We start from the raw sequence: 15,487 nt of genomic DNA on the forward strand, positions 1-15,487 counted from the left end.
AATTCTCTTCTTTTACAGTTAAGGAAGCTAAGATCTAGATAGTTTAAATAACTTTTAAAGGCTAAATAACTTCCAAAGAGCAAGTTTGAGGAAGGGATGGGACAGAAATTAAGACAAATTCTACTCAAAGTATGGTCAATGAACCCACAGCACCCCATCACTTAGGAAATTCTCTACCTTTATAGGTCTTGACCATAGTGTCAAGAATCAAACCCAGGTATTCCTCACCTGAATTTGATCTGTGATGGCCTTTCCTCAATTCATAGAAAAAAACTGACATAAGTGTTTCTTCATCATTTTCTAGCCTCTGGGGCCTATACCCATGTGCTAATTAGCACACCCAGAGGGCAGTTTATGTAGTCACCAGAAGCTTAATAACAGGGTGTGCACCTAAGCCAGAGTCCAACACAGTGATGGAAGGAATTCTTAAACTCAAGACTTCATGAAGGCATTGTTGAGACTGAGTAGTCCCAACAGTGAAATAAGAACCAAAAACCAGGGGCGCCTGGGTGGCTTAGTCGGTTAAGCGTCCGACTTTCGCTTAGGTCATGATCTCGGGGTTCGTGGGTTCGAGCCCCGTGTCGGGCTCTGTGCTGACTGCCAGCTCAGAGCCTGGAGCCTGTTTCAGTCTGTGACTCCCTCTCTCTCTGACCCTCCCCTGCTCACGCTGTCTCTCTCTCTCTCCTAGAAATAAATAAAACATTAAAAAAAAAAAAGAACCAAAAACCTATAATGATATGAATTACTCCATGGCAATTGAGTACAAGACACATCACTTTTTAATGGTTCTATATCAAATTAAATCTTGTTCAGATCTTCCTGCTAAGCAGAAAATCTAATTGCAGTTCTTTAGAAGCACCTCCTCCTTTCCTTGGTTGAATCAAAACCAAGAGGTTTATGGAGTTTTACAAAAATTAAGAAGGGGCCCTTAGCCCTCAGTTGGCCATGGTCACTGACTTCACCATCAGCCTTTCTACTGAGGGTCACCACTCTGGGAGGGCTGTAGGAACGCCTACTATCTGCAGACACTCGCTCTGTGTGTCGGTAAGCCAGAGAAGTCATCTTCCCTCTCTCCTCCCCACTGAGGTCTGTGCTTGATTTTGTATTGGTGGAAGTGTGCTTTTGATAGTACGATTTTATTACATATATATAATACAGGCCTGGTTTCTGCCAGCAACATGCTCCTTGTTTGCCTGCTGGGGTAAAATATATCAACATTTTATGGTGTTCCATAAAGAGTATGATATAAGTAAAAAGCACCAGTTTGTCAGGGGGCTCTGTCACCTGGACTACTTTGAGAGGCACTGCTCTTAGCTGCCTATAATAGATATATAGCTTTTGCTGCTGTTGGGCTTTGTAGCTCAAACACTTGTACAGCTGTTAGTCCTAGACCAACTCTTAATCTTGAACCTATAACATGTTGCTCATTCGACTTTTTGTCACCTCCTCCCTACCACCCCATATTCCTTCTCTGCTGGAGAAATACTAAGAGTGTGGTTCAGATTATTTGGGGAACTTGGAAAATGAAGGCTTCCTCAATTAATCATTAGTATTATTAAGGGTATATATATCCATTATACAGAAGCCGCTTCCAGCCATGTGTGTGTTAGGAGAGTGAAAAGGATGGTATAGATGTTAAATTACATGGTGTTATTTTAGGTTTGAGCCATTGGTCCTCAAATTCCTTTCATATTATCAGATGCATGGACTACATTTACTAAAAAAACAAGTTTTTCATGCCATAATTAAAAATAAGACTGTAACTATAAACAATTCTGGAATAAAGAACTTGGAAAGTGGGAACTGCCATTCAGACAGAGATCTAAATAAATCACAGTATAGCATTTCCTGAGTACAGATTCAGGCTAGGAGAGGGATACCTGAGGTATATAATATCAAGGAAGAAGGAGCCTGGGAAACAAACCAGAGTACACCCAGGATGCACCCATCGTCTTACAATTTGTCAAGATCTTGTACTAAATGCCAATCCCTTATTCATCCCCACTTAAACATGAAGCCTGGCCACTTTTCTTCCCTTCTTCTAGATCAGGAATTTCAGAGGCAGTGGATATTCTGACAACCATTCCAGTAACTTACTCACAGATCAGGAGGCTGACCAGAGTGATCAGCTTCTAACTGACTCACTGGACCTCAGAGGTCTCTCCAGAACATGTTCCACAGAAACCAGAGTGGAAGAAGAAAAAGTTTCCCTTTTTAATGCTTATTTATTTATTTATTTATTTATAATATTTGTTTGTTTGTTTATTTTTGAGAGAGAGGGCATACACAAGCAGGGGAGAGGCAGAGAGAGAGGGAGGCAAAGAATCCCAAGCAGGCCCCACAGTGTCATCACAGAGCCCAACAGGGGCCTGAACTCACAAACTGTGAGATCATGACCTGAGCTAAATCAAGAGTTGGACATACAACTGACTGAGCCACCCAAGCATCCCAAGCTTATTAATTTATTTTTGAGAGTGAGAGAGAGAATGAGCAGGGGAGGGGCACAGACAGAGGGAGAGAGAGAGAATCCCAAGCAGGCTCTGCACTATCAGCACTATCTGCACACAGCCCAATGCAGGGCTTAAACTCACGAACCATAAGATCATGGCCAGAGCCAAAATTAAGAGTCAGACATTTAACAGACTGAGTCACCCAGGCATCCCAAAACTCTCTTTGACTCCTGTATGTGCCTGATTGTATTCTTTGACCAATCAAACAACATATACTTAGTTCTATACAAATCTAATAGGTATGTGGTAGGGCCATACCATCAAGGAGTTTTAGTTTATGTGGGGAAACAGAACATGTGCATAGAAAGAAAACAAACAGTACACAATGGTCTTCAGTAAGTACCAAACCAATGGAAGAGACACCAACATCAGCAGTGTTTAGGTGAGAAAAGAAGGGGTAGAGGAGTTCTCATCATTGGCCAGAGTGATTTAGTAAAGGCTATATGGAGGACTGGGAATTTCAACTTGACCTGAAGCAGTGATTCTTCATTTGAGATCAATGTTCTCTTATTGGGTACATGAATGGAGCTTTAGAGGCCAATGAACTCTTTGGATATGCCTTTTCCTGGGATGAAGGATGGCCTTCAACAGATTCTCCAAGAGGTGACTGAAAAAGTTACAATCTGCTACCTTGCGAGAAACTGCGTAAGTAGTGAGGAAGAAAAGCAACATCCTAAATAGGGGCACAAGTAAACATGGTGAGGGAACAAACAAGCCACATTCAAGTGGAATATGCGCAAGGCCAGTCAAGTAGGTGTACTGGGCCCATGTCCATTTAAGGCAATATCAAGAAATGGAGTTAGGAAAGCAGATTAGAACTGGGTAGTAAATGACCTTGACTATCAGGGTTATGCTGTGGGCAGTGCTCAAGTGAATGACACTGTGACATTGGATTTAGGATGATTAATTGACCACTTGGGGCAGGATGAGGTGGAAGTTGGTGAGCCTACAGTCAGAGAGATGAGGGATGAAGATCAAGAAAATGAACAGAACTGGTGGCTGTAGCTATGGAATGGATGAGAGGGATTCTGGAGGCATGAAAAGAAGAACTGATAAAATTTGGTAACTCGGGGATATGGAAGGAGAGAGGAAGGAACCAAAGATGACTCAAAGCCCCAAGCCTGGATGCCTGGAAGAATAAAGACTCGTTCATAGACATAAGGAAGAGTGGAGAAGACACTGATTATCGAGAGCATGATAAAGACTTTGACTTCCAACAGGTGGAGTTGGAAGTGTTGTCCCAGTAACAGTCTGTGCCAGTAACAGTCGAGAGATGCTTTATCAATTGCACCACGTATTCACATACCCAAAAGTAAGATCAGGGCAGTCTTCCAGCCCAATGCCCTCTATCCTAAACAAGTGATTTGGTCTGACTTCTTGGGGGGACTCTGAATTGCTCACCCGAGTCTGTATCATTCTTGTTTTTTATTTGCAATCTTTCTGAAAGCATTTTCTCTGGATGACGTTACCACTGTGCGATTAGGAGACAGGCAAGGACGTAAACATTCCAATAAGATAAAAGCAGCCCTGCTTTCCCAGTCCTCACACAGCACTCCAACTTCATTAGGCTCATGTTGTTTCATTAGACTCAATGCCATTTAAATTTTTATGTTCATTTCAAGGCTATTTGTTTTGACAAAGGATTTTAAGAAAACACAGTAGGAACTTTCTGGGTTTTATTTAACTTTATAACCATCTAATTTACTCTCCAATAAAGGGATAACGAAGCATTCCTGTTATGCTGCTAAAAACCTCTTTGCATAATTTTGAAATGCAATGCAAGGCTCAGCAAGGACGAAATTCATGCCTAGGAAATGCTGACACAGCTGTCCAATGTTGGGGGAGGGCAGGGAGTTTAGAGACTCACACTTCCTCTCTTCATCACATGCTACAGGACCCCAAGACACCTCCTCTACTTTTATATTGTTACTTTTCTAAAGAAGTGTGTCTCTCACCCTGCCACACACAGGAAGAGGTGAAGCCCAGCAGGGAGTTTCCCACAGCCCAGCGGTGCCAAGAGACAGGGGATAACAATGACTAACAAGGGACAGGGGGATTTATAGGGAGAGAAGACAAATGTATGGATCTCATGGAATCATTCTTCATTTCTCTCCAAGATGACACTCTAGTTGACTCAGATTTTCGGACTTGTCTCTGTAGGAATCAAGCCTCTGCTCACCTCTTCATTTTGTAAAATGTCCCTTCCGTCCCCCTGTGGTAGGCAGGACTTCGCTCTTATCTATCTAAATGCATTTGGCTATGTGAATATTTGGCAGCTTAAATCCTGCCTCCTCCCTGAGACGTTTTCTACATCAGGGCTCCGGAACACTGTCTTCACTCACTTGGTCAACCAACAAACACTTCCAAGCACCTGCTAATACCAAGCACAAGTGTCCATTGTACATGTTCCTTGTTTTCCCCTCTGATCGTTGGACTGTACCCACCTCATCACTCTAATACAGGTGATTATTTCACTCCTTTACTATTTCTCACAGTGCCAAACCAGTTTCTAGGCACATATCAATTAGTGTCCATATGTTAAAATGTGCCCAGCATGTTCTTAAAAAATAAGAAACAAAACCACTTAGGAAAATCCAAAAGTAGCTGTCATTTTAGCACAATTAGAAAGAAAACTTAAAATGATGAATATATGTTTTGTTTTTGAGAGAGAGAGAGACAGAGCGTGAGCAGGGGAGGGGCAGAAAGAGAGGGAGACACAGAATCTGAAGCATGCTCCAGGCTCTGAGCTGTCAGCACAGAGCCCAACACAGGGTTTGAACTTACCAACTGTGAGATAGACACTTAACTGACTGAGCCACTCAGGTGCCTCTATATGTTTCTTTTTAAAAGGAAGGAAGGAAGGAAGGAAGGAAGGAAGGAAGGAAGGAAGGAAGGAAGGAAGGAAGATAGAGAAGACAGAAAAAAGAGTCCAACAAGAAAATGAGCCATCAGAAAATGTTTTGAATATGATAAGCTGAGGAATGCATTGGGATGGCTTTTTGTGAAATACAAGAAGGGAGCAAAACTAATTTCCACTTGGATCTTACAGAGAGTTACTAGTCCTGAGGCAGCTGTGTGGCTCAGGTCGAATTCGGATGTGGGCAGCAACTCGTTCACCTCATCTATGATACAGCCAATATGTGCTTCCAGAAATGGGCCTGCAATTCCCATACTCCAAAGCTCCAGTAAACGTCCAGTAAATGTCCCCTGAGGTCACCCTATAAACACAAAGTTTGAATAACTCCCTAGAAAAAAAAAAATAGCATCATAAGTAAAAAAAAAAAAAAAAAAAAAGTCATTATCCTTAGAATAAAAAGGTATTTTGCAACAGGAGAGCTGCGGGTTGGTGTATCCTCACAACTAGTCTTTTCTCTAATTATGAAGTCAGTGCCACTATGCTCTTTCCTCAGTACAGATGAGGGTCTCCTTTTTTCTCTCATGGCTCCCCAGTAGCTCATATCACCGTAAAGGAAGCAATAAATACTTACTCACCTGAAGTGCTAGCTTCTCACACAAACATCTGGTGAGTTTTGTGGGCCTCTTAACTATTGAATTTCCACACGAAGCACATTTTCTATTCAAATCTTTTATTTATAATACTTTGGTGTAAACCCAAACCAACAGAATACACTCTGAGGCAGAGATTTTAGCAAATACTAAAATTTTTAACATTTATAACTTTCACAGCATGACTTTTATGACTCAGGGGGAAAAGCAGAGCAATTAAAAATGCTGTCTATATACTCAGAAACAAGTTTTTAAAAAAAAAAAAAAAAAAAAAAGCTTTTATTAAAGTAGCCACTAAAGAAACATGTCCTCAAACACATAATTTATCCTTCTCCCAAAACAGGAAGAAAAAGATGTGAGTCTGCTCTTTAAATTAGAGGAATCTCTGTGAAGTGACTGCCGAGACGCTTACCTCTGGTTTCAGCTCTAAGAAGCTACAGAAATTTCAATGATCAGTGCAGACACTGAGGAAAAGGTTAACAACACATACTCAGGTGGGCTCTAACATTGTACAGTCCTGGGGTCCAATATCAACTTTGTCAGGTATTATAGGACATAGCCCCATTTAATCACAGCTGGATGGTCTGTGTGACAACTGGAAAGTTTTATAGCTTCTCTGAGCTTCATCTGGACAATGAAGATAAAAATAACCAGCTCACAATACTGACAGAAGAATGAGACATCATATGTAGCCCCAAGTATAGTCTCTGGCTGACTGGCCCCAAAGTACAAGTACAGTTAACGTTGGGTTTTTGTCCCTATGCCTTTATACCCTTCCTCCCACCCTATAGGCTCAGGCTGCTCAGAAATTAGGGGCTCAATTAATATCCATCCTAAAATAGCATTTATTAAAAGTACACTTGAATGTAGCTCTTCACATCCCAGTTTTTCCATCTGTAAGATAGAAACATTAGCTACCCTACTTCCCTAACAAGAGTCCTGTGACATGTTGGAAAAAACACAGGACTGGAGAAAGTATCAGTGGAAAGATGTGGGCTGACCTTCAGAAGATCAAAGTAGCACAGAAATTAAATGAGATACCAAATGCATGTAAAGAAGAAGACATTTTGTATTTTCAGATTCTGTGCAAGGAGGGGGCAGAAGCAGATGGCACTGCATCGAAGGGAAAAACAAAGTGGAAATTTGGGCAACCAGAGAGCTCTAAGAAAGTCCAAAGTAACTGAATGAACATTAGAGAGAGTTTAAAAGGTGCTGGGGAAGGGAGCAAACTTAAATCTCACATTTTGCCTATGTTCGACCCTGCTCCCAGGGTTTCTGGTTGAAAGAGATGAGCTGAAGGGCCAGCTTAAGAATAGAAAGGAAGTATTTCATTGAGGTAAAATACACTCCAAAACTTGCAGGTCTGCCTTCCTCCTCTTCCCTGCCCTTCTCCCCACAGTCCCAATTCCTCACACTCACCACTCCAGGCCCGTTTAGTTCCTTAGCTAACACACTTACTCTCATTTTAAACAATACACACACAGAGACATACAAATATCTCATACATAGCGTTGCACATACACAAAAAGACAAAACGCGTGCACATACACACATCCTTTACTTCTGATCCTTAGCCCCCAAACAGTTCAAGGGCCCAACATCTGAGTAGTAAAAATCGATGATATCAATACTGGTAAAAAAAACAAAACAAAACAAAACCAAAAACAAAACCTGATAGGGCTTCTGGTTAAACATGACAGACTGTACACATGCATTTTTTCCTCACTTTTCAACCTGTTAAGATAATGGCAACACCTAAACTACAGGTAGCTGGAAAGTTGATGGGCAGTGGTACATCACTTAGCAGACCAGAAAAGCTGAAATCTAAACTAAAAGACAAGCTGGCTAGTGCCCCAGAAAAACAGCTGGGTCACCAGGGACTTCCAAAGACTCCTCCTCCAAGGCAGAAGGAAAGAGAAGCTTGCACAGCAGAGGAGGAGTGAGTGCTTGCACTAAATGTAAGGGGCTCTGTCCACTACACCTCATTGAATGTGCTAAATGAGAAACAAAAACAAAACAAAAAAATCCTACCAGTGATTAACACACCACCCTACCCCCAGTTCCTAGAACTCTGACAGCCAAGTGTCTACCTCTAGGCAGAAAGCACAGAGGATAATTGCGAAATTGACCAGGCTAGAACAAAGAACTGCAGATGATGAGACTTAGGGGTCCTTCAGTGAAATACCTAAGTTCCCATGTGATTATCCATCACTGGTACAAACCCTCTCACCTCATACATGTCTTCCAGTCATCTTCTTAGCACTTCCACCTTAAATGAAATAGAAAACCATTGTACAGAAACCTCCAACATAAAGGGGAGATCTAAACAAAGAAAAGGGACTTAAAGAAAAGAAACAATGCAGGGAGCAGAAGAAAATTTCAAACATTCAAAAAACACTATCGCAAAAACACTGACACAGTGTTCCTACTGTGTCCAGAAAAAGCAAGGATGGATGTAGAAAAGTGGAATCAAAAGTAGAGATATTTATCTCTCATTTCCTTCTTGTTTGTGTGTATGCGTGTTTATGCATGATTGTGTTAAGATTTAATGTAATGTGTTGTTTTCATGTATGATTATTCTTTAGCATGTATTTAAATGATGGTCAACTTAATAAAAAAAATTAAAGCCAATAAAATCCAAATAAGATACCCATGAATAAAGAATGAAATGCCATGGAACATAAAGACAGAATTTTTAAAACTCAATAGGAAAGAAGACAAAGGTGAGGAGATATTTCTGAGATCAGAACAAAAAGACAAAGAGAGGGAAAATAGGACAGAAAAGAGAAAATAATGAATCAATCCAGAACATCTAACATCAGACTTACACTTCCAAAAATCAACCCCAAGAAGTTTAGAGAAAGAAAATGATCAAAGACATAATACTTAAGTCTCCAGATTGAAAGAATTTAATAAATATCCCAAGCAATAAACAAACAAAAAAAGACACAAACCATTCTTGTGAAATTTCAGAACATCGGGGGTTAGGGAAGATTCTAAAAGCTTTCCAGAAGGAAAACAAAAATAAAAAACAGGTGAGAGTCATATCTGATTTCTCAAAAGCAGCAGAAGTTAGAACATAAGAAAGCAATGTCTACAAAATTCTGAGGGAAAATAATCTCTGGCCAAGGACTCTATGCCAGCCAAACTGTGAATCAAGTGGAGAGGTCAGATAAAGGCATTTCCACGCAATGTATTATCTTTTAAAGAATGTATTCTTTCCTAGAAAAATTCAGGAAGATGTGTTGCCGCCAAACAACTGAGAAAACCAAGAAATAAAAAGACATGGGTTCTAGGAGCAGGGATTCCAGCACAGAAAGGAGGCAAAAAAGAATCCCAGGATCGCATCTGAGATGACAAAGTGGCCAGCAAAGAGGGACAGCAACCAGTCTACCCAGAGTGGTCAGACGGAAGGCTCCAGGGGAGATGGCTACCAGAGAGAAAAGGAACATCTGATGATTTTGTGTGTTTAAATGGAACAAAAAGTTTTACAGCTCAGTGGAATATACAGAAGTGAGTTATTGATATATTGTAAACTAAGCAAATGAAAAAGCAAGTCAATTAACAATGCCAAGAATAAAAGATGCAAAGAGAAGACATGAAATTTGAGAACACTACATGACTCAGCTGTGAGTGATACTGACAAAGTCATGATGAACAAAAGTAGTGGGACAGCTATACTCAGAGCAGAAGAGATATTAGGGAGGTGGGTAAAAAGAGTAACTTAGGACAGTAAAATTGTCTTTTTTTAAATGTAGGTATTTAGTTAAATGGCAACAAGGAAAAGAGCCAAGAGTTGAAAGCGGTTCCCTGCAAGGATGAACAGGCATGAAGCAAGGGGACTGTTGTTTTAGCTTAAGCTAAATGAATAAAGACTAAAACTGAACTAACAGTGGCTTATCACATAAGGACATTTATTGTTTACCTAAAAATAACTTGTACAAGAAATGGTCCAAAGAATCATTTGGAAGCTCAAGGATATCACTGAGTGCTCATTTCTTTCCAATCTATACTTCCACCATCCTCAGTGTGTTGTTTTTCATCTTTGTTTACGCAAGGTCACAATATGGCTGCCACAGCTCCAAACATCTAGTTTTCACAGACAGGACATGGAGAACAGAACAGTCAATGACTGAAAGAGAGAGAAAGAGAGAGAGTTGTTGTCATGTAACTCTCTCCACTCATTAGTGATCAGTTAGAATTAACTTGGTAATGAAAAACAGAGTGGCCAGAACAAGGCAGAACGTTGTTCCACTTAAGAGTCTGACAGTCGGGTGGCCAGGGCTGCTTTGGAGGTTCTGTTCATCTCCTCAAAGGACAAGGCTCCTTCTCTCTTGTGGCTCCTCTAGACACAGCCTCAATTCCAAAAGGTACCCTCATGGCTCCAGCTGTTACTCCAGTCCCACCCGTCATGTCAACATTCCAGCCAGCAGGAAGGAGTAAGTATGAATAAAAGTTTGTCACAGGAGACTTTTCTTTTAGGGAGATTTCCTGAAAGCTGCCACAAAACACTCCTGCTACAGACTTTGGGCCAGAATTTAGTCACAAAGCCGTAAGAGAGGCTGGAAAATGTAGTGTTTATTCCTGACAGCCACATGCATGGCAATTAACTAATTAATTAATATTAAAAAATAAAAAATTAGAGGTTCTAAAAAGGGAAGAACAAATGGACAATACCTGGTTGTCTCTACCACAATTAGCAAGGGAAACTCTTGGGGTGCCTAGGTGGCTCAGTTGTTTGAGCTCCAACTTTGGCTCAGGTTATGATCTCATGGCTTGTGGGTTTGAGCTCTACATCAGGCTCTGTGCTGACAGTTCAGAGCCTGGAGCCTGCATCAGATTCTGTGTCTCCCTCTATCTCTGCCCCTCCCCTGCTCATGCTCTGTCTCTCTCTGTGTCTCAAAAATAAAAAGTTAAAAAGACAAGAATGACAAGGAAAATCTTTCCTGGGAGATCTGCAGCAAAGTCCTCCTTACATGTCAATGGCCAGAACTGGGTCACATGGGCACCCTAAGCTGAAAGGGGCCTAGTAAAGGGAAGGTCTAGATTTTTATCCTGAATGGTGGGAAGTGAACAAAAGAGAAATGGGTTGAGAATGGCTGTGAATAGCCAACCAAGAGAGTCTGCCTCATAAATCTTGTAATATAATTTGACCTTACAAAAGCTACATACACATATAACTTTTTTCTAATGTATATGAATAATACATTTATGTTTCTATGAGAAAATTATAGGAAAACTTCTCAGAAACAGCTGCTACACCTCCCTCCATCTTCTTAGTGAAGAAATACAAAGAAAGAAAAACTTATAAGGTCAAAACACATACACATAAATAATAGCAAAGCCTACTCAAATGGTCTCTCTATTTCATGCTTTGCCAGATTGATTTTGTCATTCATTCAACAAACAATTGATGAACACTTGCTACGAACAAAGGACCATGGACCTGACTAAGACCCAGTCCATGTCTTCACAAGGTCACAGCTTAGAAGGAGAGAGAGGGATGGAGGCCATTTTTTACAATACAACATAATAAACATTGTGATGGGAGAATGCACTAGAGGATCCCTCAGCAACCCAGAGCAGGGCTGTCTTAGTCAGCTGGCAGACACGGAAGGCTTCCCTAAGGAGGTGATTTACGAGATGTGGTTTGAAAGACAGGCAGAAATTTGCCAGGTGATGAAAGAGGCATGGAAAATAATCTAGACCACAGAGGAGTCAGTACTACAGCTTGGAAAAATGAGCCACACTGGTATCTTGTCTATCACAGATATAAAAGGCTGGCACTGAATAAACATTTGGCGGATTGAATCATGATGAGTAGAAACTCTCTTAATCTACCTGAATTCACCCATGTTCTAAATCAGAGGTTGGCAAATAACAACCTTCAGGCTAAATCCCACCCACTGCCCTGTTTTGGTAAATAAAGTTTTATTGAAACATTACCACACCCATTCATTTACACATTGTCTATGGCTGCTTTTGTGCTACAATGGCAGAGTTGAGAAGTTGGAGATAGAAACTATATAGTCTGCAAAACCAAAAACATTTACTCTGTGGCCCGTTACAGAAAAAAATATGCTAACCCCTGTTCTAGAATAACTGACACCCTCTATGCCCTTTAAAACATACAGCATTCTGAGCTCAAAGATAGTAAACAGTAAGTAATACACTCTTTCCTTCCACCAGTTGAGTTCTATATTTTTCAAGAGTAAATTGTTCCCAAATGTGGTTGGCCCTTTATTATTTTAACATATTTAACATGTGACATTTGAATGTGACATTTATATGGTTTTTTTTAATGTTTATTTATTTTTGAGAGAGAGAGAGACAGAATGCAAGCAGGGAAAGGCAAGAGAGAAGGGGAGACACAGAATCCAAAGTAGGCTCCAGACTCTAAACTGTCAGCACAGACCCTGATGCGGGGCTCAAACTCAAGAACTGTGAGATCATGACCTGAGCCGAAGTCAGACACTCAATGGACTGAGCTACCCAGGCAACCCAACATTTATATGTTAATGTAAATACCTAACTCAACAAAATATTGTGTATACTGATAACATATGAGTGTGAAAAAGAAGAGTTGTTTCTATAAGAACTAAATTGGAATCTTTGAAAAATGCTAATAAAAACTTACAGAGTTAGATGTGAGTGATACAATTGCAAAAGATTAGAAAGGAAATGTAAAAATTTAAGATTCTACTTTGCAAGTGAATACAACTTTCACTCCACTTACAAAAAAAAAACAACTAAAATTAGTTATCAGAGATGATGCATTGCAGGGAATGGTTTGTTCAGGAAAGACAACACAGAATTCTGATCAGCAAGATGTCCTCCAAGGGAAGTCTTGGCCCTATGCCAACAAACCAGAGTTTGTTTGGTAAAAACAAAAGTTACAAACTTTCACCTGAAAGTTATGGTTAAAATAAAAATAATTACTTCCAGTAAATGAGTGAGTAGGTAGATAAATTTTAATGTATATTTATTTGCATCTCCTTTTTTAATACTTCCCTAATTTAACTAGCTTTTTACTGTCAGGGGAGGAAAGACAAAGTAACTTCAAGGTTCATTTGGGCTAAGACATAAGATGACAACTTCCTACATATAATGAGGCCAACTCAGCTCTGCTAAACTCACCCCTCCTCCAAGCACAGACGTGGTGGCCCAGCTTATGGGCACCCACTTCAAAGCCCAGTACCAGTCCTCAGGAAGGTTAGACAGTGAGGACTCAGACCTCATACCCCTAACTCTGGATCAGAAAGGAAGGACGAGCCCAGCCCAGCCCTGGTAAGAGCAAAGATTAATTAAAAAGTAGCCTGAAAATGCCAAATTCATTAAATCCCCAAATTGTGACATGTAAGCTCTGACAAGCCATTTTTAGGACAAATATGAATGAAATTAGACAATCTCTCCCACTTCCCTTAACAAACTACAAAAATTCAGAGTTCAGAAAACTATTCATTTGATGGTTCTCTTTACTCATCACCTCACAGAACCCTGGATCTACCTTCATTCTGAAGCTTCAAATAAATCTCTCCTTCCTCGGGATCCTAAAAATAATGGTGTTCCTTGTGGTACATTAACTCTTTATAACAGATAACCAACTACATTTAATTAGTTTAAAACAGCTGGTTAGTTATTTCCTTCAAAACCTTGATTAAACTTCATTTCTTTCAGAAGATGAAGCTATTTGGATTTTTCCTAACCAATGAGCCCTTTATCCCCAAAGACCATCCCTTTCAGGAAAAGAAAAGGGCTTCCTTTCCTTCCACCAGAGTGGGTACCCCAGGCATCCCAGCCCCACAGGAAGCCCCCTGAAGAAGGGCTGTGCTCTTGAAGATCACCAGAGGCTCTGCCACCCATGACAGAGCTATGTAGGCAGGAGATACCCCAAAGAGACACACCAAAAATGAGGAGTGAAACAATGACAAAAAAAGCCAGGACCCAAATTCCACATACACCTGCTCTCCCACCAAGTCTGTTCCTAAATATAGCATTCTCCTCCACCCTTTAGAGCCCCTACCCATTTCTGTCTACCCCACCTCTATCCCCACAGTTTCAGGAGCAGCTCAGTTCTGTCTTCTTCAATATCTTCCCCAACATTAAGATGGACCCACTGACATTCTGCCTTGCCCCATCGCTACGTCTACCAACAGCATTTGGTAGAAAGAGCATGTGTTGTGAACACTGGCTTAAATGCAGTCTGTTTTCTGTTCTGTCTCTTCGTGTTGCTCCAACTTAACCATGTCACATCCATGAGCAAGACCACGCTCTCTTCTTCCTTTATCCCTTCCACAGTGTTCACCAAAATATGTTTTCTTTTCCTTCTCGCCTACCTTCAGTGTTTTCATGGTACCTAGGGACCAGCAAGCTGAAGCCCAGCTTAGGTGAACTCCTTAAACATAGGAGCCACATGAATATAAAGCTTCCCAAATGTTTTCCACTAAAAGTCCTTGAATGAGCAATCTTGGAATTGCACATTTTATGCCATAGCAGAATTAGGTTTGGTTATGTGTAGACAGAATAAAATGGCATTCTCAAATGCAGGTGTGGTAGGCAGTCTCAAAGATGGCTCCCAGTGATCTCACTTCACTATTCATGCCTCTCGAATTCTCTCCCCTTCTGACAGAATTTGACAAAGCCATGGCAGGTCACCTCTGAGGTTAGGTTATGAAAAGAGTATGCTTCTGTCAGAGTCTCTCTTTGTTTCTATCCCCTCCCCCACCTGTCTTATCCTTAATTTTTCCCTCTCTCTCTTTCATTCACTCATTTCTCTCTCTCTCCCTCTCTCTCTCTCTCTCTCTCTCCTTTTGCTTTGCTTTGAGGGAATCAGCTGTTATGTTACTAGTAGCAGCCCTACGGAAGGGTGCACAGAGCAAAGAAATGATGTCTCCAGCCAAAACCCAGAGAAGACCTGACTCCTGTCAACAGCCATGTGAATGCACTCGGAAGCAGACCCTGTCCCTGTTGAGCCCCGAGAGGACTCTGACCCCAGCTCACACCTTGACTGCAGCCTTGAGCAAGACTCTGAGCCAAGAGCACCCAGCTAAGCATTAAGTTTTGTGTTTTAAGATGTTATATTTGGAGGGTATTTTTGTTACACAGCAATAGATAACCAATACACCAATTTTTCCATAAAAATCAGAATTTTTCTCTTGAAACAAATTAAATCTAATGTAGACCTCCTCTCCATGCCAGATGAACAGAAAATTACCTTTTTCAGTCCTATAACTGTATATTTACATCTATTCCTCTAGGGTGTTGTCTAAGTCACAAGATATTCAATACAGAATATTTGGGGAAGGGCCTCTGGCTCATGGTTGCACCACTCAGCCCCAAAGGGCTCACTGCCCAACTGTGCATGGCCCTTGGAGTAAGGGGGTAAGAAACCTCCATAGCTTTACTGCCAAGCCTCAACATGGCCTCTGGGGGTTTCTGCTGAGGCTAGAGCCCAATACCCAGCACCCAAA

Source organism: Hyaena hyaena, unplaced genomic scaffold (genome assembly GCF_003009895.1).
Source record: "Hyaena hyaena isolate Hyena2069 unplaced genomic scaffold, ASM300989v1 scaffold_274, whole genome shotgun sequence".
Taxonomy (NCBI): Eukaryota; Metazoa; Chordata; class Mammalia; order Carnivora; family Hyaenidae; genus Hyaena; species Hyaena hyaena.